This window comes from Grus americana, chromosome 2 (assembly GCF_028858705.1).
Source record: "Grus americana isolate bGruAme1 chromosome 2, bGruAme1.mat, whole genome shotgun sequence".
Taxonomy (NCBI): Eukaryota; Metazoa; Chordata; class Aves; order Gruiformes; family Gruidae; genus Grus; species Grus americana.
The window spans coordinates 101198882-101223792 of record NC_072853.1 but is presented as its reverse complement, the minus strand read 5'-3'; the positions used below and the strand labels follow the sequence as shown (position 1 = coordinate 101223792).

General features: G+C 40.1%; 1 long non-coding RNA gene across 1 annotated transcript in view; it reads right to left on the bottom strand.

Annotated features, from left to right (window-relative positions):
• Positions 1-24911, bottom strand: part of LOC129203058 (uncharacterized) — a 264016-nt gene that overhangs the window by 164443 nt on the left and 74662 nt on the right. Inside the window, exon 3 of the long non-coding RNA XR_008575906.1 lies at positions 17742-17821. This is a non-coding gene — a long non-coding RNA (uncharacterized LOC129203058). The remainder of the gene's footprint in view (positions 1-17741; positions 17822-24911) is intronic.

Genomic DNA, 24911 nt, shown 5'->3' with positions numbered 1-24911 from the left:
TTTGTATTTATGATGCATTTCTGAACTGTGTTAACACGATATGTTAACATATTCTAAAACCAAATAAGGAATTCTAAAGTTTACAAAACTTTCTAAACTAGTTAACAAAACCAGGAAAGCAGTCTGAAGTTCTTCTGTCTACACTAGAAAACTGGAGCAAACCATCAAGCTCAAGACTTTCTATTAATTAAAAAAAAAAAAAAAAAAAGAAAATGCTGAAGTATTTCAGAAAGAGTGAGAAAGAAGGTTTCAATTACTGTGTCTTCCTAACCAGAGACAACAAATCCCCAAACCATAAATCTCAGAGTCAGTTCAAAAAAATGTGAAAAAAGCATGGATTGCTTCTTACTTCTGTCAAACTCGTTTGCTCATCCCTAAATCAATATTTTCTAGGATTCTTTGCAAAAAAAGCATTAAAAATGGCATGCAAAAAACCCTACTCAAAGTATTGGCATTTCTTCCATGACTTTCAAAACACACAGTGCAGCTGTCATTTGTTTGCATTTTCTTTCAGGACAAGTAACAAGTTTCAAAACACTGTATTCCTCCGAGGAGAAGCTGAAGGCAGCTGAACCCGGGCAGTACCAGTGCAGAGGACTGCGGTGGTTCTTCCCTCCACACTGTTCGTCCTCACGCCCGGCGGCTGGGTTAGCCTGAATATAAGGCTGCTCTGAACATAAAAACATGGTTTGGGGTTTGTTGTGCAGAGCTGTGAGCTACTGTGATGAAGGAGAAGTTTCACAGGGGGGTTTCCAACTGAAAAGGAAATCTCTCCGGGGAAGGGCTAACAACATCAGGAGCTAACCATTTCGGCCACCTTGAGTTTAATTCTGCTGTGATCCTGAGCTGACTTGAGGCACACAGCAAATGCACAGCTTACTGTAACAATAACGGCATGCAGAAGGCAACATGGACGCAACAGGACTTATGCCAACCATGACCTTAACTAATTACTTACCCAACGAGATAAATGCAGGGAAGCAGCAGTTAGAGACAACCACTACCGAACGCTGCTCTCCACACCACCAGAATCTCTCTGGATCTGAATGTCCCTGAAAGTGCACAAGTTCAGAGCTCCCTCCCACATCTTGCAACCCTCACTTTTTTACCTTCTCTAGCAACAGAAGTACCTGACACTGGAGATCTCCCCTGTCATCTTTGTATTTGGCGGTATTAAATGCAGAAGAAATGAGACAAGTTCAAAGACCAAATTTGAGCAAGAGCAATGGACAATGAAGCAGTTGTGCTGGCTTATGTAAAGGAGTCTTTCACCTCTGCAGAGGTGCAGGCAAACATCTCTAAAATAATGCACTAAGGCAAAATAACAATATACCACCACAGCCACAAAGAGGCCTAAAATAGGAACCTCAACAGTTATTGTAAACTAGATGCTGGTTATTTCTTGCATTATGCACTCAGAAGATTTCTATTTCAGATTTCTTTCTGTTTACATTCTCTGCTCTAAAAGATCATTAACATCAATAAGCTGCTCTCAGCTTGGGTAGCAACAGCAACTTCTTTTTGGCAAACAGAAAATCCTGATAATTGACAAAATGAAAAATTCAGGTAAGATTGTCTCAGCAGTTCTTGGGTACTCGGGAACTATTCTAACACATTCTTCCACAACACTATTACTATGATAAGAGATTGTGATTTTTAAATAAATATATAGAACAGTCAACATAAGTATAAACATAAGACACAGCTGATAATCATTGTGAAGTTACTTGCTCTTTTAATAAAAAAGCCTTATGTTGGGGGGGGCGGGGGGTGTACAGCAAGTGATAACGCAACAATAGGTAAAGCAAGGTAAAGACAGAACACGACTGCAATGAAACCTTTGAGTTTAAGGACCTTTGAGTTGCATTTAATATTTCTATATTGCAACAGATTATCCCCTATTTTTATATCATACTTTCACAACAATGGCAGATCCCCCTTTCAAGGCAACAGGGGGAAGAGGGAGAAGAAAGGAGAATGCTTGTGACATTCTGTTTTAGTCTGTGAGGGCTTTTTAGGTTCTAAGCCTTCTTAAATGAGAAGGATGAAGGAAATTCATGGTGCATGCTATTATAGAAAAAAGTTTAGTAGATCACCCAGTGATGTCCTATATTTGGCAACTGAAAGTTTAGGCTCCTTTGGCCACGGTCTGTGGTTTTGCTTCATACATAGTATAGAACAAAAGGGACCCTGATCTTCACTTTGCACATATCAGACTACTGCAGTAAGAATAAAATAGTGTCCAAGAAGGTATGATATTTTTTAAAAGCTATTTGCCTATTTAAATGCATTCAACTGCACGCTGCTTGTTCAAAAGTAGTCAAGTCTTGGGACATCCCATTCCCTTCCCTCTGTTGCAAAACCCATGTAAGCAGAGCATATGGGGGAGCAGGAAGGGTCAACAACTGGATTAATGCCCACTATGCAGTAGATGTCTTCGCAGACAAAAAAAGACACCAAGAGAGTATATTCAAATACTTCCTGTATTATTCTAGAAGAGGCTGTATGGGGTGAGAGGTGGAGACGGAAGCAGAAGCAAACATCTGGCAAGAACAGGTAACTCTGAGGCCATGCACACCACTGCACACCATCCAGGTGCCCACAGGAGAATGCACCAGCCAACCAAAATCCATCCCTGGTCTGCCAAGGAGAGCCCATCACACAGAGCGGGATCCCTGTGCCATAAATTCCATACATGGCACAGGCCCAGAGTCCCAGCCCCCCTCCCCTTTCAGCAGGGGTACTCCCTGCATATCAGGCAGCCAAGCCTCGAGGCATTTGCAGGCAGCACAAAGCACTTACAAGTTTACTAGCAGAAGTCAAAACTTCTAGCCAGCAGATATTTTTTTCCTGTGTCCCCTAATAATTTAAATCTCCTGGTCTTTTCCCTTTTGGGGGGACGCTGACTGCTGAGGGTGTTTATCTGGGAGGAGTGTGTGTTTGAAGTTGGTTTGGTGGGTTTTTTTAGTGGTCTTTGTTGACTCATTTGAGTCTTCTCTAGGCAACAATTTTTTCCTAGTTACTTTCAAACGCAACATGGGTTTTGTTTGTCAGCTTTTGGAGGGAAATGGCTTTTAAATGATGGTCTAGATATATTCCCTTTTCCAAGCTGTGCTATGTTGAGGGTCCTGCCTCAGGATGTAGTATTAAAATGGCTTTAAGTTTCCAGGGGCTGAACTAAGGCAGTCTGTTAAGGATTTAGGTATTAGAATAAGGAAAGGCAGGTGGCTTTTGCTCTGTTTTTAATTGCTATTAGACTTAGCAACTAGTTTTAAGTCAAAGATGTGTTTGAGAGACAGTTATTCTAACTCATTTTTCTGCCATCACTGTCTCTTTCCCAAATAGCTTCTTCCCAAGCAGTACAGGCTTCCAGGTCTCTAAATCTCCATCAGCTAATAAAAGCTAACCCAAAGTCCCCAAGATACAATAGAAAATTTGAAGTGTGCATCCAGTATTTCATTGGTTTCATAACTTAAAAAAGTCTTGAGAATAAATCAGTGGTCCCCACTGTGACCAAGCGTGTTCAGAAAGCGACGGACAGGACCACCAGCAAACACACTGAATCTTCTCAGTTCTTCCCTTCGGCACAGCAGAGTCTCCTCTTTGCCTGAATGTAAGTGACAGTAAACTTCTCTTTCATGGCACATGAAGCAGACAACATAACAAAAGCCAGGTTTTTGGCAAGTGTGACAGGCAGTATCTACTGGTAACACAACTACATTGTTAGTAATGTTTTTGAAGACTAAGCAGAGCAACGATTGCCTGCTATCGCAGTGATGCTACCTGCAGCAACAAAAATACTGGGATGGTGCAAGTCAAACAAATTCATCCTTATCTCTTTGATCCTACTCTAACAGATACATCATGCGGCAAAAGACGCATCAAGGGGCAGCACTGCCATGTGCTCAGGATTTTATCAGAAGTCTCCTGGCATTTGGTGGGGTTTTCTTATGTACTTAAACACCTAACTCAACAATCATATGAAGTAATTACATGAGAAACTCAGTCTTCCCAAGCCTCTTATTTGTGGAGAAGAGTTCTTACAATAAAGATCTCCAGTACCACATCAACCGATCAAAGTTTTGCTGGAGCCATTTAAAAAGTGATGCGCCTAACATGCACACACACAAAACGGACCAAAGTCAGACATGATCCTGCAACCAAGGGTGCAACCACTCCTCTGACAAAAATCAACACCCTGCTAAAAATATATATCCTCTTGCTATAAGCAGGTTCTGAGGATAAGCCATTTGTGAAGAGCTGATCATCCCTCTGTGCAGAAGAAAATACAATGAAGTGGAAGAGACCTCGCAGAGTTTGTCACTATACATCAGCATGCCACGTCCCTCCTTTAAGGTATCTTAAAATAAGGTGGGAAAGGCATTACAACGCCCACTTGATAACACTCCCTAACCTTGTATGTTGTTACTGCCATCTGTTTCTGGGTTTGAGAGGGTTTTGGGGGGTTTCATTTTTGCTAGTTTTCAATTTCAGTCAGTGTGCCAACTTTCACAGACTAGTCAATTAAAATGGTATTTTAAGTAAGATTTCTCAAGAAAATATTATATGTTACTCCCCCAAAATCAAGTCACATTATATGAACTGCAGTTTCCTACTACTACCAATACTATAATTTTGACAAAAAAAGGCTTTCCCATTTTTCTGGCCCAATTTCCATATTTACGTAAGTAAACTATTTAAGACCCATGATTCTGTTACCCAGATACAACGTTTCTAACTCATGTTTCTGTTATTCAGACACACACAGGTTCTATTTTTAAGTCTATTGCCTTATTCATTGGTGTATGTGTTTACATGAGGACTAAAACCAAGGCTCACTGAGCAGCAGTTCCTGGTTGCCCTTCCTCTGCCTGTTTGAGTGGCAGGACAACAGATGACCTTTTCTTCTTGCTTCTCTTGCCCTACTCACTATTTATTTCACAACTCATCCAACACAGTGGTCAGTAGTGTTTGAAATTCATTCAGATAATCTTCCCAACTCCTTCAGATCTAGATCATTAGAACATGCTGATTTATACAGGAGCTCTAATTTTTCAAAAGACACTCTTACAATCATTTCTACGAGCAGCCAGCTTTGCAAGACTGCCAGTCCCTCCCTCACCTGGACCTTGCACTCTCTCATCAGGAGCATTTTGAACTCACTCTTTACTGGTGCATGGCTCCCGCAGCAATACAGGACACGTGAACTAACACATACACACAAGGTCCCTTTCTTATTTAGAAAGGGTTAATTAAACATTTACTAGCTCAAGCATGTTATTTTTCTCATTTACAAGAAGTCAGCTTTAGAATAGTTTGAGAACTACTACTCTCCAGTCCTACTGTGTGCACTTCGGAAAAAAAAAGACTACAGAAAAGTTATTAGGTTTTGACAACTGGTTTATATATCTGCAGCTTATTGTATAACAATGCACTGCCATTAAAATCAAAAGACTGCGGGGGTTTTTGTTAAATGATCCACCATCACCACCAGTTGCATTTATATGGAGAACGCGTGGTTCTGGACAGCATGCCCTGCCACAGACTAACAAACAGCTTGAAAGGGAAGTTTTCAATTATCCCACTCCAAGTACATTATTCCTACTGGAAGGATATTGCAATCTGCAGATTAACCATTAATTAAATTTATATTAAAAAATAATATCCTGAATTTTACATCCTAAATTAAAACAGATGTAATTAAAGCCTTTGAAAGTAGTTTTGGCTAGTGCTTCATTTATATCTGCAGCTAAAGCAGACACTTTCTCAGACATTTGTGCCAAATTTGACTAATTCTTCTGCTCTGTGTTTTAATTACTGTATATGCTTTCCTGGTGCAGTTAAGAATATCCATTACACACTTGAACAGCCAACACTATGAGAAAGTGTGTTGGTTTTTTTTTTTTTTTTAAGCCTAGTGGTGTTTCAAATCATTATGTGATACTGGCAAAGCTCTACAGCTCACAGATGCTTCTGCTATATACTGCTATAGACAGCCTGTACACACACACGCCCATGACCCGCATCTGACCTTGGCTGCGGCAACACACAGCACATCCAGAGCAACCTTACAGATGTAAGGCAAGCTACACAGCTTCGTGTTCAAGCCAATGTTATGCTTAAATACCACTGCACTTCTCCTGCTATGGCACCTATATTAAAGCCAACTTCAATAAACATTTTCTTTTCAAAACAGCTGATGCGTTTGGGGTTAGATTCCTTGCATCCCCATCCCTCCTGTGCAAACGCACAAAAAGCAATCCTGCCAAGGACTCGGTTCGTACAGCACAGCTCTGTACCAGCGTCCCTGGAGAATCACAGCCTCCTAATTTATGGGGTGAATTTCAGAGACTTGATAACAGTTATTCTTTAAGTTCAAGAATCCATGTCAGACAACAAGGTTTGGAGATCACTCCTTCTAGCACAAGTTTTAAGTTTCCAGTCCACTTGTAAAGTTAAACAAGGGGAATTTCAAGTGCAAAAAAATGTAAACTGCTGCAATCCAGTCCTTGCTTTGCTTGGCTTAACTGCTGAGTTACCTCCCCAGGCAGCCAGATGCAAACTGTTAGTGGAACTGGAGTTTTAGATAATTGCATTTGGCGAGATCTTCCTGCAAAAACAGCCTTGTTCTCCTCCTTGTCTTTGTAGACAAAACCACACAATGAAATGACTTCTAAACCTACGTATCACATACTGTAGGTATGTGTGTACATACAGATTGTCTATGGTTAACACCAAAAGATCAGTGAGAAAGTTCCCCTTGAATTAAACCAACAATGTCTAGACCAACTGCTTCGGTCAGTCTCAATTTCAAGAAAAAGGGAACAGCTGCAAGCAGGGGAAGGCAATCACAGCTGTCTTAAAAGTTAAAGTAAATTATGTGGGAGGATTTGCAGATTTAAAAAAGAACTGTATTTAAAATAGTAATTTTTGAGTATTGAAAGTTTGAGATATTTTAAATAAGAATAAAATTTATACTTTTTGCATAACTATCCAGAGTCTCCTCTCAGTTGTACAAACAAAAATTTGAACTCATTGCAGAGAGATCAGCAGAACTGTTTGTTACACCTCTGTGGATTTGAAAAAAGTAGAACTTGGCCAAAACCTCTAAGAGGAAAATATGCCTTTGCATGTTAACTGGTGAAAATAAGACAACCTGTATGTATAAAATGTTCATGTCTGCTCTACCATCATTTACATGGGAAATATTCTCTTCATTTCAATAAGACTCAAAAGAGCTGTATATGATAATGTGTATTACTTTATTACCTCAATGCAGAGAATCTCTGAAGGACCTAATCCAGCCTAGCTTTTGTTCTATGAAAGTGTTCAAAGTCAGGTTGGGCAGGGCTTTAAGCAACTGGATCTAGTGAAAGATGTTCCTGCCCATAGCAAGGGGGTTGCACTAGATGATCTTTGAAAGGTCCCTTCCAACCCATTCTTATGCATAAACAGAAGAATGCATCTTTGTACTCAGAGTACATATCATGGTGTTCCTTATGAACAGTCTCTACAAAAAAGAGACAAGAACATTTTATGCCATTTTGGGGGGATTTTTCAGTAAGAACTGACAAAACAGGGAAAGCAAAGGGTTAACCACAATGTGAAAGCTATTCAAAGCAAGTCTGAAATTATCAGACATTTTGCTAATAAACGAGTCACACATGCTCTGCCCACACTAAGCTTTAGCATGAATGCTTGCAGCTTTGCTGCAGAGATTCAGACACATTTAGGTCTGGATCCCTGCGTAGAGCATAAAATCAAGGGAATTCCCAGCCTCACGCCAGGAGAACAGCACTGCAGGAAGGATCCGCGCCACAAGTCCAGGAACTGGTTTCAGATACAGGACCTGGAGCTTGGTCTTTATAGTGAGAAAATGTTACAGTGTGTATCTGTACTCAAATTCTTTTTTTGCCAACACAAAGCAATGGAGCTGGGCAGCGGTCCCCTCTGAACAAACAAAAGCACATACACTATGTTTTGTACTCCTTTTCCAAAGCTTTGGCCAAATCCTCCACTGCCAAAGCATCAAAAACCTCATTTTTGGTTACTTACAGACTCTTTCTCAGAAAGTGCAGCATGTGAATCAAAAACTCTCTATTTTGCCTGCCATTCAGGGACTTTTTTTAATAGATCTCGAGGTAGTAAGTACTCAACTTTTCCTTATGACAAAGGCTCTATTTAGAAAAATACAAGGCTCAAAACCTGCACCACAGTCCCCAAAGAAAATAAGAAGAAAGTTTTAAACCAGCGTGCATCTGGGAAGCTCTTGGCAGTCAGCACTCTCCACCTCTGATGCATATCCCTATTTTTATTTTATTTGTTCCCTAGAAGGAACACCTTGGGAGGTGCATTCCTTTCTCCACCAGCTTATCAGTGCATGCCCTTGACCACAGTACAAAAAAATAGCATTTACGAACACTCTGCAGGTGAAAGACTATTCTTTTGTATAAATTATACATCTTGGGCACTCAGCATTTCTTTCACACTGATAACCCATTCAAGCCTTCCCGCATCTGTGGGCTAAGTGGTTTGCTGCAGCCAGGGGGGCTGACAAACAGCGATATTTCAAGAAACCTAATCTCTTAATGATTGGGATCAGATGAAGGGGTATGGCCATGAAAGAGACAGCTTGAAACAGGCCTAATCTCCAGCATATCTGAACCTACAGACGGCAGAGATGCAGCACTGCCACCAACGTAGCTTCGACTGACTGTAATCTGCCTACCCAAGGGTGGTCGGACCAGAGCGATTGAATTGCACACGGAAATCTCTCACGCTGACACTTCTGTCCTGGGAAAGTACAGCATTGCTGGCTAGGCTGGGCACCGGCAGGAGCCAAGCAGGCACCATGTCCATCAGACAACGGCAACATGAACCTGCCAACAGGACAATATTCCTGCTCAGTCCTGCTTTGATCACAGCAAAACTACTTCTTGCTTTCCTGTTTTTTTTACCCGGGGCCTGCCATCTCACTGGCGCCTCTGTCCCTGAAGATTTCCTGACTGGGCAGCCTTCTGCTGCCTTTCCCAGTTTACAGTCACACAGCCTGTTACTTTTTACAGGTGCGCTGAATGTTTTCTAACTCACTCCCCCCATCAGCCAAACACATCACTTATCAGCAGTGGGGCACACAGGGGAGGCTCAGCTTTTCCAGTCAGCCCACTCAGGGCAGCGATACACAAAGGTGCACCTCCCTCCCCCTCCTCCAACATAGTCCCAGTTGTCTGCCCTGCAGCAAGAAGCCACCATCCCCTTCACTTCCTTGAAAGACACATGTATTTCCACCTCAGCTTAACCTCTCCCTGCAAAGAAGTCTACATGCTAATTGTGACACACCCCACACCCCAACCTTTGAGTTGTACGCATGCTAAAATAAGTTTAAACTTTGAAGTTGAATTTTCAGTTGACATATAAACTAAACCAATGAGTCACCATACATACCCAATGTCCAAAACCAATGGTATGCAATCTGCAATATGGCTCTCCTACACTGACCCCCCAAAATAAGAAAAGAGACCGCCCCGACTGTATACAGAGCAGTAACGTAACCAGAATTAATCATTTCCAAGAGGGCCAAGAAGAGATGCTGTCACGCAGCTGACCCGAGGAGCGCTCAGCCTGGGAGAGGGCCATCCTCCCTGGGACGCAGCACGTCTGCAAAGCAGGACATTTTCCAAGCTGAGAGCTGATGTGTTTTTCTGGCGGAGGAAACAGGAGCCACGAGGACTATGGTTACTTTCGAGGGGCCTGGGAAGGTGGGGGAGGGAGGTCAGGCACCCAGGGCACATTCGCACAATTATCCAGGCACCAAAAAAGCATTATTCTAATCCCTCCTTCAGCAGAACAGCAGCAGCGTTCAGCAAGCCGCGAATTTACTGTGTGGGAGTTGCTTCAGCTCTCTCAGGGAGCTCTTTCTGCCTACAGTGGGTTTTCTGTCTGGTGTGTCTTTCATTAACTTGTGGAGCAGGCACATAAGAGGAGGCACATGGCGGGGGCTGGGGAAGTGGCAAAGCAGATGAGCAGATTGGCATTTCAGGAGTTAAACAGTTTTTCCAAAGTGCTTGTCACCATAGACTATTTAATAATAAAGCAACAGCAACAAAAAAACCCCTCAGTTAAGACTGTCACTCCCCATTAAACTTGATTGACAGGTTAAAGGATGACCCATCAGTTTAAGTTGTCTAGGATAGAAAGACTTTTGTTACTAAAGTTTCTAAGACCAGAGTCCATTCTGAATGGCAGAACACTTAAGCCTACAGTTAACGTGAAGATTACAAGGGACAGACTGATGCAGAAACCACTGAAAGTAAAACCAACATGATAAAATTATCTCCATGCTCCTTTTAATAATCCATCCTAAATATTCTACAGCTGACAAAAGAACCAACATCTAGCTGTAACCCTGCGAAAAACACGCCCCTCCAAGTATAGAGTTTAGGCACGTTGGGCCAAGTCTCAACACACCACATTTTTGGATACTCCAATGATTGAGTCTTTATATTAAAATATGTGATGGAAATAGATACTTATCTTTCAAAAATTTGACATTTAAAGATTCAGTCGAAAGTATAAGCTCAAAGACAGTGCGGAAGAGAGAAAACCTAAACCAGTAGCTTCAATGACAGATTGAAATGACAAGGAAAGCATCACAGAAACAGAAGTTCGTAATTTTCAAGAAAATTTTGATTACTTCATTTCACCTAAAACTTCTTGCCCATTGACTCTCATGTACCCATATTTGCAGTGGTACTCCCTGCCTGCTGCCAATATCAAAGCACGCATTACTTGTTCCCATTAGGATGAGCAAGGCTAGCTTAAAAAATAGAAGGCTGTATTTTAGTTTCTGAATCTGAAGTGTACTGTACCTGTTCCAAGCAATTCTGTTTTAGTCATTTGCCATGTATCAAGAGTCCTGAAAAAATTCAGAATCCAAGAGTTTCCCTGGAAAACAAGTACCAAAATTTTTTCTCCCCCCATCGACAGATGTCCTTGACACAGTTATAAAGTTTGAGGCTCACTCAGGGACAGGTCAGAAGGATGCCACACTTGACAAGAGAACAGCAAGTTGGACTGCAATCTGGTGGCCGATTTAAAGAAAACAGCCACTCCTGTTCTGAAGACATAAACTGTCCACACAGAAGAATTTTCTTGAAAAAGCTGAGTCTAATACCAGAACTTTATGACAAATCAATGCAACTTTAAGATAGTTGTTTCACTCTCTGGTGCACCAGATATGTTACGATTAATTTTTAGAGGTGGAAGTGGTTGTGGTGGGACTTCTGTATTTATTGACCAAATCTTAAATCTTAACAAAACCATAAATATGTAGTACCATCCACCAACAAGAAATAAGCATTCTCCAGCAATCTGAAGAGCCAGGCTTATGCCACGGGCACCATACTTTTACCCAGCAGCTGGCAGGGCTGCTGAAGCAGTGTCTGAACAGCATTCTGGGGCTCCTGCAAGGGACAATCTTGCAGGTGACCAAAGTAAGTTTATGATAGGCAATAAAGAAAGTTTCTACAGTCCTCCACAAGATCAGAAGGTTCTGATGTTACACAGGAGGTTCAGAGTTAGGGAATTCACTGAAAACATATGTTAAAGGGCAGGAGAGCGCAATGGGAACCTCTGCCAGATCTGCTGGCAGTTCTGTTCTCTCTCTCTGTCTGCTGCTGCCCTGCAGATTTCAGACTCAGACACTTGTCTTTGTCACTGGTAAGATACATTTGTTTAACAATGGAAACAAAGATGATTCATGAATGCACATGAATTGTATTTCCTATGGAACAGAAGAGACCAAGAGAAACCAATTCTAGAAATGAAAAGTTTCTTATACTGTTTTATGGAAGCACTCACACTGATTGCCCTTGACAAAATTCACAGTCTTTAAGGCAAAGAGTATCTGTGTGCAAGCCAACGGGCAGGCACATGACTTTTTTTTCTTGAAACACATCTTCTGAGTTAAGAAGTAAAACCCCACAATTTGCTGTTTAGCAACATTACCACCACCATCAATAGTCTTTACATAAGTTAATAAATAGACATAATAGCATTAAAGGAAAGCACTTGACAATTTATTTCTACCCTTTCCATCCCCTAAGATGGTATAAATTCCATCCCCTAAGACAACTGGGTTCTGGTTTACACTACCGTAGCTTACAGTTTGAATAGAGCTGGTCAAAAAGTTTATTTAAAATGTGCTTTGTTTAACAGTTTTCTTGGGAGAAGAGTTTCTGAGAACTTTTCAACCTAAACCATGGGACAGGAGGAGCGCCCCAGAGGGCTCCCCTTGCACGTCCCAGCACAGCACTTGTCAGCTGTGCTGCTCTGTTCCCAAATTATGAGCACTTTCTTGCCAGGGTCACGGCAAACAGTAAAAAAGAGATCTGCTCTTTCACCAGTGACTACTGCTTCATTCAGCTGATCGCTGATCAGGCCAAAATAACTGCATGTGATAATTATGAAGGAGTGTAATGCATGTGCATGATGAAGAGAAAGTTAAATTTTAACACCTAAAGTTGATAGCCCTGTGAGTGCCCCCTCTCACAGATTCTGGTAAGATTCAAGAAGCACTTCTGATGATTTTCACCACCATTTCCTTAACAGCTGCACCACTTGAGCTATTCAGTCTCAGTTTTAAATTAATAGCTGAAGTGTATTTTTCTACTATTTTCTTCTCATTATAAATGAAACACCCAAGCCATTTTCACTTAATACCACAGAGAAAAGAGAAACAAAGAAGAAAAGGGAAGAAAGGTCACTGTCAGGCCAAGATCAAGTCTGGAAAATTTCAACTTGAGACATGAGCATTTCAGGAAGCTATAAGCAACTGGAATAATAAAGGAATTATAATTGAAACACTGCAAGAATTTTAACTATAGCTCTTGCTATCTAACCAAGTATTATTTAATGAATTTCAACAGCATTCAGAAACTCTTCTTGAATAAGACACGAAGTCTGTGCTTTCAAGATCACTCCCAACCTCCTTGAAAAGGCAGAAGAAAGGGATAGATGGTGTGGGTCACAGCCGCAGCTGATGGAGATCAGCACAGCTCCCTTGCTTTCAATGGCATCAGTGAGTCACAGGACAAGCAGGGAAAGGGAGCAAACCCAAAATCCCCCAACTTGTAACAGCTCATCTAGTTTACTTCTGTCTTGCTTCCTTCCCATCACAGAAGTACCATGTTGGCCAGTCTTTCACCAGGGCAGCTAATCAAAACATGGCCTGCTCTGATGCCTCCTGCAAGGGCATACAGAAGCAAAGAGAAATATTTCTCCAATTTTAGAAAATTTACTGTTCAAACACAAGTTCAACATTTTTGCTTCCACCCCCTCCCAGCACATTCCCCTCAACTCCTTGCCCTGCTTCTCACAAGAGGGCCATGAATCGAAAGAAGCCAATTCAATGTTTCCCCTGTCTCTCTCCAGAACATATCTATAATTGTGAACAGACTAAATGCACCTTTTTTTCCCCACCTTCATTACTCTAGAGGAACACAGGATCTAGAAAGGCATACTGTAATTGCAGAATTCCTGTTGAAATAATCCTAGAATGATTATTTTTCCAAACAGTGCTCTGTTAAAAAAAAAATTCAGACATCTTATGAAAATTCTACATGCGAATCCAGGCATTTAAATGTCTCCTGCAAAAAACCCCAATGTTTCAGGTTCACTCCACTTGACTCCACTTAGCAAGTATTTGCAAAGGGCAGGAATGCCTAAATACACCGAGTTTCTAACACGATGCTCTAGAGGCACTGCCACCAGCATCTTCAGTTAAGTTCTTTCCACACACTGTGGTACTGTGTTTCAGTCAGAAACTAGGTCATAAACTTCTCTATTGGAAAGTGTTTATAGCTGTTTGGACTGGATTATTCTGTTCAAGAGGTTATAATAATAAAGGAAGTTTGCAAGCGTACTTTTTCCGAACTCTTGGTATGTCGTTGCCAGTTTGAGAAACTGGCTCATTACTTATCCTCATTTGGCTCCTCCATTCTTGATTTCTTGTTTGCTTTGACCTCTTTCTGGACAAATATAAAACTTACTGTTTCACCTAATTAACATGAGGGAGAAAATAGAAAACTTTCTCATTTATTCCAGTTCCAGAATCAGTTTTACAAAACATTGTCAGAGTTTCAAGAAGCTTTCAGATGTTGAGTCCTGCCAAAGTTTACAATCTAGTTATATCCTGCTACAGAAAAAAAAAAAAAATCTGCTGTTTTTTCAATTTTATACAAGTCTCTGGCAAGAAACAATCCACCTCCATATATTCACATGCATCCAGATGATCTGTGGATTAAACCTTATTCTCTTTAGTCTAATCAAGTTGGCCAACTCACTTTCTCCCCTTCCAAACACTCACAACACATTTTTCTCAGCCACTCCTTCCTGCACAGGCAAGCACTGCAGCAGATTTGCTCTTCTCCCCACCATCACCCCTTTTTGAAGGTTTAAAACAGTGAGCAAACAGTTCAACCACAGTTCTAGTATTGCAAAGCTTTTTCATTTAAGGTTTCTCCTCTTGGCTCTCCATTAAATAGCTGGTCATTTTGTACCACAGGCAAGTTCAGTGTCCAACACCCTCCCAGAAGGGATTCAGGAGTAAACCTTTGCCCATTTTCTGGGGACCTGAGGAACAAGGCTCCCTACAGTTTCCTCTGAGTGAGAAAGCTTGGCAGTCTTTTACATGCTTTTCCATGAGCCAGTGGAGTCATCCTCCTTAAATTATACATTACATCCAACTTGCCTTGCATCTCATAAGGATTCAGCTGAAGGCCTTGAGCACTGAGGCAATCCTTTGTAAGAGCTGCCTTACCGCTTTCTGCCCCAAATATAGGCAGCGCAGAAGGGAAAATAAGGGCAGATGAGATGGAAATAAGTGTACAACATTAAGTTGGTTCTGTAATCAGGAACAGATATTAAGTCCAAGATCTCCACTCTGTTTTGAGAAAAACAAAAATGGAGAGCAAAAATAAATCCAACTTTTATCCAGCTGCATAAATTCCATCTCCCAAAATTAAATTCTCTCTCTGACAACAAGGAGAATCAGTATAATTAAATTATTCTCCTTCAACTGGCTCTAAGATTTTAGTTAAGAGTTGGGTTTGGTTCTGCTTGCTTTTACAGAATTTTAAAAGCCTTTACTCCTAAGAGTGTAGTACTCTATTCCATACTTTGCATATTCACAGTATCAAATGTTACCTTTTCAGAGAGGCTCACCTTCAGTAAAGCCATAGCCTTTTCCAGTTCAGCAATCCTACCACAACAGTTATCATATATATTGTATGGTGTATTTTTGTGACTCTAAGTAAGTCAGGTAGATTACACAATATTCACACTTTCTTCCATAGCCTTGGCCCATTAGCTGGAATACGTGCAGTCAGGTCCTCAGTGCCATGATTTTGCAGCAAAGGCACTATTGGGTAATTCCTTTTTTTTTTTTTTTTAACCCATCTGAAGTTTCTGTGAACCCAAAAGCAATGTTTTAAATGTACAAAAGGAAAGTGACAAGAGAAAAATATAGTTTAATTCTGATTACAGGTCCTATATTTTAATGTGTTGCTGGGAGGCTCAACCCATTGAGCGCATGTCCCCAGGGTATTTTAAACTTATGATGGTTTCTTTCATACAATCTTGAATTCTGTCAGGAAAAAAAATTGGCCAAGACAATTGCCTCACAGCTCAGGAGACAGAGCATCTTCTCTGCTGCTTTCTGGAACTCCAGGAGGCACAGAACATAAAGGCCATACAACCTCCAAATTTTTATTAAAAAACATGGGAAATGAGCTCAAAGAGAAAAGCAAGTCAGGTCTGAGCAGCTGCCTCAAATCTACCCATTAGTAAAGGCACCAGCAGTAGGAGAGCCACCAAAGTCCTTCAGTTTGATTTCGGTTCAGAAAGTTATTTAAAAAGATGCCTTCTTTAGAGCTTAGCACCCATCATCCTTTCCCACCACCCCACTGGAGCAGGAATCTAACTAATATTGACATTTTGATGCATTTGCTGTGTTCATGGTCTTACAGCCTGCAAGTTGCAGAACAAAGTAAACTCCAGGGTCACCCACTTGTATATTTTGTGGCCTTGCCCTAAGACACTTCTTTAACGGTGTGCCTATGTTAGATACACATCTGGCTCCAACCTGAACACAATGCAGTTTTCACCATACTTATCTTTGCAATACTCTTACAAAGGAAGAAAAGGCGGCGGCGACTGGAAGCCCAGAGATACTGAAGCCCATGCGCATACTAAGACATCACTTACGTACAAGTCTTTTACTTTAGCCGAAATGTACGTTTGGCAGCAACCACCTTCACTTCTGAGCATTGGCTGCCTAGCAGCTCTACATTACTAGCACAACAAGGTGATCCTCATGTGCACAGAAAGATCGATGTAGCCCTGAGCATATCAAGAGTTGTGCAAAAAAAGTACTCTGGACACACTGTCTTGTCTATCAGAAACGCAAGCACATAGGTATGTAGCCATTTACCTCACACTGATATGGGACTAAAGAATTTGTCCATGGTTTCCCAGGAAGCTTGTGACAGAGCAAGAATTTCATCAAGACCAACCTTTGCTTGCCTTTGTGTAGGTTTTAGAAAGCTTGGGTTAACTTCCAAGGGTATCAACAACTTGACAACTATATCCTGAACCAGCACAGCCTCAAAGAACAAGTTAAGTTACTTAAACCACTAAAGAAATGCTGAAATTGTCCTTATATTCAGGCCTACCATTGTAATTGCTAATGTGAAATAAAATTCAAGTTAAGGAAATGCTTATATAGATCAGCAAAGGTAAAGACTATAATAGCAGCAGTTTGTTTGATCCCATCTTTCTAATCAATTACATAGGATAATTATGTATTACTAATAATCTTACAGTTTATCAACAGCAGATGACTCTTGTGTACAAGACGACTGAGGAAGAGAGTTGGCTGCTTTGAGCAAAGAAACACGCGCTGGCACACATTCTCTTTTTATTGTATTTCCATCTCATTCGTATCTTTGATAGAAGTGGATATACTGAGAAAAATGAATCTTATGAAGTCTCTGAAGTCTCAAACTGAGACACATGGAGACTCAGCAGAAACCTGCACCAGACCGGTCATGACCACGACAGACCCAAGTGCAAAATTTGAGTGAATTAAATTGGATCATGAGGGGCAGAACAACAGAATTCACCGGAAAGCCAGTATCTACCCTGTGGGATACGGCTGGAATTCACTACAAATACACAAAAAAGTGCTTTATTTTCTTCTTCATGAACATATTTTTACCAAAGTATTAGCAGACTAACTGGCAAAAAGTTTACTAAGAGGCAAACCTCAAAAATTTTTTAGCAGGCCAAGTGTGGTTTAGAGAAGGCAAGCCTTCTGGAATAGATGCTCCAATCTGGTATAAGAAAGTAGATGGATGGAACTAATTCCTGCAGGAGCAGGTGGGTTGATGGAAGAATTAGAAATGACAGATCGTATTTTGTAATAATCTTTCAATCATTAAAACTCAATTTAACATGCAACGTCATCTGTTGTCAAAGTCACCAAATCTAGAGAAAAACCAAAAACCTGCTCACAATGATTTAGACAGACATGTAAACATACATGTAGACAAGAGATTTATGTTTTATATTCAGTGAATTTTGATGTTGTGATGTTAAAGACTACTACTATTGAAGCTTAACCAAAACAATGTGAGGAAAGTTAATGAACAACCATACCAAATGGCATACATCTGATTTCTTACCTGAAGCGTATTCATCAATCATTACTGCTGTCTCAGGATAATGCTTCAGCAGCCACATAACAAAAAGATCTGGTGAACTCCTAAATGTTTAAAAAGAAATATAAGCATGTTACACAATATAAAAGTCACCAAATCCACAGCAAGAACAATAATACTTCAGAGTTCAGTCTTATGCTGCACTTGCAAGTGCATTTTTTGTTCAAATGATTCTTTGTTTTAATCTAATTCTTTTTATTTAGACTTTTTCTCCATGCATTCAAAGTTTGGTACATTCATCTGAGGCAGAATTAGAACTGCAAGAAATGCAATTACTAAGATGACTAATTATAGATGGAAAATCAACATATATAAAAACAGAATTATCAAAAGAGAAGCAGTCATCCCTAGTTGGTTTTATGATTTGGCAACTATGCTGTATCCGCATATTCACTTGTTGATATTAATTCACACTGTATACAGAGAAGTTTTTCAGTTCTCACAGGAAAAGAAATAGCATTTCCAAATTATGGTTATTTTTACAGAAAGAATAACTTATGCTAAATGGGAAAAACATGTGTCTTAAAATTTTTCCCTTATTTCCAGTTTCAGTTGGAAAGCTCTGTATTTCTTAAGTGTCTAGGCATAAAGAATACTTTACAATTCTGGACACTGCATTCTTCAGAGCTGCATTTTGACTTTATAGCCACAACACAAGTACGTTAAAAGGCTCGGCAACTTATATTAGTTATACTATATCTCTGCAAAATATTCTCTTTCTAAATCAAAAACTAAATTGGAAAAAACATGCACTGCTAACGTTGCAGGCATCTGCTTGATTAACAGAGAGTAACTATGCAGTAAGCTAGCTAGCAAATTAACCTTTCAGATTTCATGTACTACAATTAATTCCCATGTCTGCAAGCATATCACCATAAACTTCATGGGCAAAACATGCCTTCTGGGACACAGGAAAAGTACGTCTTCATAACAGTATACCAATGAGTCTGCTTTTATGAAAGACACCACATTTTATTGTCAATTACCCCTACATCACACATTTTCTCCCTTATACACATTATAAAATTATCTTAATCAAATCTAAGGTGCAAGATGTAATCTCTCAGTAGGTCCCACCCAATTTCTAGTGATCTGTAACACATGGAAGAACACTCTTGTTTCTACAATACATTTACTTCTCATGGACAGTTCAGCTGTCTACTCCGGTAAATAAGGCTAGCAAAGCATCACCCAGGGTATGGCTACAATTGTGTTTCACTATATTTCGCTTATTACAAGATGAAGCTTACAAAATCCACATGCAGATACCCATCTCACCATCTACACAATTTAAAATTACTTATCTAATAGTAATATATGCACATAAATGCTTTCATAAAAATTAGAAGTTACTCTAATTTCTGCAAGGAAAAATAGATTTGCAATCATTTTTCTAATTTGCATCCTTTCACATCACCAATTTTACTTAACTGTCTTAAAAGCCTACAGAACCTTACCACCTACTACACAGTAGAGGGAGGCTTCAGTGCAGCTTTGTATTAAGAAATAACTTGGAAAATGGTATGATCAGGTGATATTCTTATTTCATTACTGACTCCTCTCATATTTGCTCTGCTTACAAATCAAATAAAAAAATAAATTCATTAGCTCTCAGATCAAACTAGCCTTAAAAAAAAAGTTAATTTGTGGTCCCTCCATTCTCAGGTTATAGTAGCAGCAGCCTGTCTTGGCTAATGCGTGCCTTCCTTTACATCCACACAACCTGCTCAGCCTTCAGTGAGACAGCCTGGACATAATGGAGAGGACGGTTTCAGGGCAACAAGTTGTCGCCCAGGTGTAGCTTAGAGTACACAGTGTGGTTGAGTACAATCTCTGGGTGAGACACGAAACAAAGAACCCAGTGCACCTTTCCAAGTGGAGACCAACTTAGCAGCATTTTTCAGCTACAGAATATAAAATATTTTAATTGCTAATGTAAATTAGCTTTATCCAGAATGCATCTTATAAACTTGGTGTGCATTCAAGCTATTAAGTGGCTTTTCCAAGTGGGAGAATCCTAAATTGCAGTTCCCTGTCCATGTTTAAATCGTGTCAGTGTGAACTCATCAAGGCAACAATGAAAGACCCAACATACACACATAGAGAAGGGCTGACAGTCGTATCATTACTTGCAGTGGCTTTGGCCTAAAATTTTCACCTTAAAACACTGAGTTTCTGGAAATCCAGTCAGAGTAAAAAGAAACCAGCCCACTCAGGAATACCATGCCAACTGTTTCCACAAAACATGCTTTTAGAAGTCAAGTCTCTTCCAACAGAGTCTCTGCAATTTCTGCAAAGTGACCTCTTTCACTAAGATCATTGAAGAATGTGGGAAAAAGAGAACACCTCTAAAGAACAGGCTGCTTACCTGAGCAATACAGCCACAAAAATCAAACCAGCCAACAACAAAATGAAGTTGATAAAAGAGCATGCCTAACTTATCTGACTGCAATTAGTTCCTACCTTTAAGGGGATACTTGCCACTTGTGACTAAGTAAAGCCACATTGGGTATTAAACAAGAGACCATCAGAAACATTTGGCTCAAAGAGTGCTGGAGCAAGGGTATAGCAAAGAACAAAAGTTCACATGGAATTCTATGCAGACTGCAGCTCCTCAGCCATCCCTATGGACTGCTGGTGGTCCCTATAGTTTCAGAAGATGGTCCGGAAAATCATGACGAGAAAAAATTCAAACCATATTCCCAAGCACACAAGCAAGATAACAGGAGACAAATAAAAACAGTGGGTCAACATTCAAAGTTTAGTATGATTCTCATCTGGTCACAAATTAAAACCATTGTTGAAACACAGCACAATGTTGTCCATAAATTTTTCTTTTCTCTAAAAAAAGCATTAGGTGATCTTTTGATGAAATAAAGATTGAGGAATACTTTTACAAGTCATATTTCTTTATAAATATATACTAGACACATAAATGTGTCTCAAAGGGGCAAAGTCTTTGAAGTAAAAATAAGGAACAGAAAAGCACATGACTGAACCAAAATGCTTCCCAGTTCTTGGCACTAAGTGTGTGCTCAAGCAGCACCTCGGACCATTATCAAGGAGACCTGTTCATGCACCAGCCTTCAGGCCTGGGCTTCAACACCAGGAGCTCCTGGAAGGCAACCCAGATGGGCGCTGTGGCATTTTCTAGTCAGGGGTTCAAGAGGGTCACCAACCTACCAATCAAGATTCACTGACTACCTCCAAAGCCCAGATGAAGAAAGAGACAAAGATCATATCAAGCTTTAACCTTTAAAATTAGATGACTTTTGTCTGATTTCTTAAACCAAGAAGGGCAGTCGCATTAGTCGATTTTAATTACATGCTTTCCTTCCCAAGGAAACAGATAAGTATTGCTCTGACTACTCAGATAATAATGCTGCCTGAGGCTGGCAGTCCTACAATGCAAGGGAAAGAGTCAAGATTACTATGATCAAACTCCTTCCATCCTCACATTCCCCATTAGAGACAGGAGAGCCGTCATGGATCAGACTATCGCCCTGAGTAGTGGCTCAACCCTTCACATCGCTTGCTCGAGTGGAGAGGGACCATACCCCAGCCATCAACAGCCTACAGAGATACTACTGAGTGAGGAAAGCCCCTGCCAGCAGCCCCTCTCTGCTCTCCCCAGCTCCTGGACAGAGGTGCAGCTTGGAGACAAGACAGTGAGGTCTATGTGCAGCTGAAAAGAGTCACCCCGAAATCCTCCCTTTCTGCCAGGAATCATTAAAAGCAGTTTGTGCTAGTTGTGGAAAATGTACACGCTCTTCTGCATCATCTGGGCACTGCTGGCTATCAGGCTTGGTTCCAGAATAACTATCTACATGATACACCCCCCCACCCCCCCACCTTCCTTTGCACCAATCAAAGTTTTGGGGCAGAAGATTGTGTGAAATGCATCAGAAAACATGGTTTCCTTCAAAAATACCATCATCGCCTCCTAGAAGAACTAGACTAGGAATTATTTTTCCAGAAAAAAAAAAAAATCATTTGTAGGCCAGGGACTAAAGTACTACCATGAACTAGGTCAATCCTGTCCTTTGTTACTGTTCCAAAAGTACAATAACAGCAGGAACAAGGGTCAGGGTGGAATAATCATTTGTTAACAATTTTAATAGTAAAGCTTTTTTTTTTTTAAAATAGTAAAGCTTATTGGTTTTCCCTATGGATTCTTATTATGGTGAAATTAAGCATTTTTGCTCCAAGTGAACTCTTGTTAATCCTTTTATTTAGGTTCAGAGCTACAGTACATGACCCTGCAAGAACATTCATCTACAGTCACAGCTGGAGCTGCAGACTCACTGGCTTGAAGGAATTAATTTCTTTGCAAGGCAGAAGCAACTGAAAGGCCAAAGGCTTATCTACAAGAAAATCTGAATTTCACCAACTCATAAAAAGAACAGGACGAAAACAAAACATATAATCAGACCCCTCATCAAAAAGCAGATGTGAAAAGAACTCTGGCACATTGGAGAAATACAATTGGGGGGGGGGGGGGGGGGAATCTAAAGGTCTATCATAGCACAAAACAAGCTTTAGTTCTTAAAAAAAAAAATCCGAATTTTAAAACCAGATTAAATTCAGCTCCAATGAACTGCCATCAAGAGAGCACTCAGACTTAACAGTGCTCAACCCCAGCCACCCAGCCTTTCTAGTATCTCATACCTTTGACAGTCACTTGACCACCTGCAAGATTTATCTAAAGCCAGCTGTAACAGTACCAAGTGAAAAGCCTGTTCTTGCTTCAGCTTGGTTGTCAGCTTCTCAGATCATTTTCTCCTATATTTGTGAATAAAAAAGCGTGAGGAATGCCGGAAAGTCACATTGTGTGGGCATAATACAAAAGTTTGCCACAAACCAAAAAAATAACACAAAGCAGAACTGTGGCCATCAGGCCACCAGGTATAGAAGGATATTAAAACAACTCATGATCAGGCAGAGCTTAAAGCATGAGTCGCAACCTACACTCAGAAGCTAAAATCTGGATCTTCCACTCCTGATGGTTTTCAAGAAAATACTTCAAAGGCCATTTTTTAATTGTTTAATAGTTTGATTTTCTCAATATTAAAAAAGAAAATTCCTCAGGCAGTGTTCAGATTTAACACTTCTTACAACAAGCCTTAGATAAGTACTCACTAGATGCATCACATTGCTGTTTTGCACAGAATGCATTTAGAGACTTACATTAACTTGATCATGCGTGTGTACATTCATCGCCTTTTTAATAATATTAAAGTTTGACTCATTAAACTGATCAGAAACATTTGTACATCCACATTCACAGCAATTTATTTTGAGTGCATTGCACTGAAATGATTACTTATGTTTTCTAAGAGCTGAACATCCCTGACACTTTTGAGACTTCGATATCTTGAATTTTTCAAATCATTGCTTTCCTAATCAAGGAGTAAAGGGACATAAAACCTTCATTTAATGAAAACAATTTAGAAGCAGACTTTTTTGCAAGGATAATCTAAGCACAGAAAAGCTAGAGTATTTTTAATTCTTGCCCACATTTTAATTTTCATTTTCATCTTGCTTACATTTTCAAAAGAGATTTGCAGCATATTCTATATGAGAAAATATTACAGCCACACTAGAACTCTTTCAAATCTCTCTCTGAAATGCATAAGCAGCTCCTTACTGGAATTATTAAATAAGTAGCAACTGTCCAAAAAAAAAAAAAAGCACCAAATAAATTTCAATTAATCTCATTTAGATCTAGGATTTTTATCCATCAGAAGTGAAAATATATTTAAATAAATCATACCAATTATGGAGCATTGTCCCTTTACCATTTCACTATCCATTTATTTTATCCTACTAGTCCATTTAGCATAGCTGCCCTTAACACTGTGTTCCCAAAGAGACCCAACTTAAAAGAAGATTCAGGTCAGACTTCACTGATTAAAATTATTCTATCACATTGGCATAGGGCATCCACTAAGGAATCCAGATGCAGGAAAGAGCAAGCGCTGTTCAGCCTTTGGAGGTTTCCCTGATGATATTTGCTTGGATGAGGACAAGATCTCAGTAGGAAAGGCCAAAAGGAGCACAGAGCCCCTCCGCAGTAGTGCTGGAGAGGGGGCTGGAGCTGCCAAAGCTCCACTGATCCTTCCTCCCACTACACAGTTAGGTTAATTTTAAGTGCTACTTGCTAAACAGCTTTTTCCTTAAAATAGATCTATCAATATAAATTCATATTAAACTAACATTGCTATGCATATTGCTATCATCACCTGATAAAGAATGATGCAGTAATGGTGTTCTGATGTTTTTTCTCATCTAGTTTTTCTTAATAGGTGCTAATTCCCCAAAAGGAACAAATTCCCTGAGCAGGGGACCCACCAGGTTACACAGATTAGAGCGCTCTTTGAAGATGAGCTATGCCAACAGTGCTCACAAGTTGATAAGGATGTGAGCAATCAAACCAGAACTTTATACAGAAATATTAAGGATCCCCAGCAGTAACCTGGCTGACGTAGTTGCATCACATTGCCAAAGCCAGAAAACTTGATCTATGTTTCTTTCCAAAGTACCAAAATAACAAACAGTCTTTAAATTAAAAGCTGACTTAATTCACTTACAGAAGTTATCATGAGCTGTAATGACATCACCTCCCCCTCCTTTTTAATCTTGTTCTTTTCATTATCATTATCCCAGGTGGCTCTCAGGAAGTCCCTGCAAACTAGTCACTATTATGAAGATGGCCTATTTTAATCACAGTCCCTTGACAAGAACAGCTAATTATCTAACTTTTCTGTCTGAACTACCAGATGGCTTTAGTTCTATACTTAACTTGCTTTTAGTTTTCAGTAAGTAGTGACATTTGCATATTAGAAAATGTCTAGGATGACACAGAACAGAAATAATACCAGTACCAACACCAGTACCTCAGATACAGGCAGAATAGAATCATACATATCTACTGCGTTTTTCTACTAAAATCAAGTCACTTAAGATGGCAGGTATCTTTCACATTTTCTTTTCCTATTGACCCCACAAAGGCTGCTGGCTTTCCCTTTTGCTGACAGGCCACCCCCTTCACACTGCCTTCTCCTCTGAACTCCAGACCTCCTAGTGCCAGGAGGCAGAGCTGAAACCAGGGGGTGGGGGTGCTGTAAGGTTTTG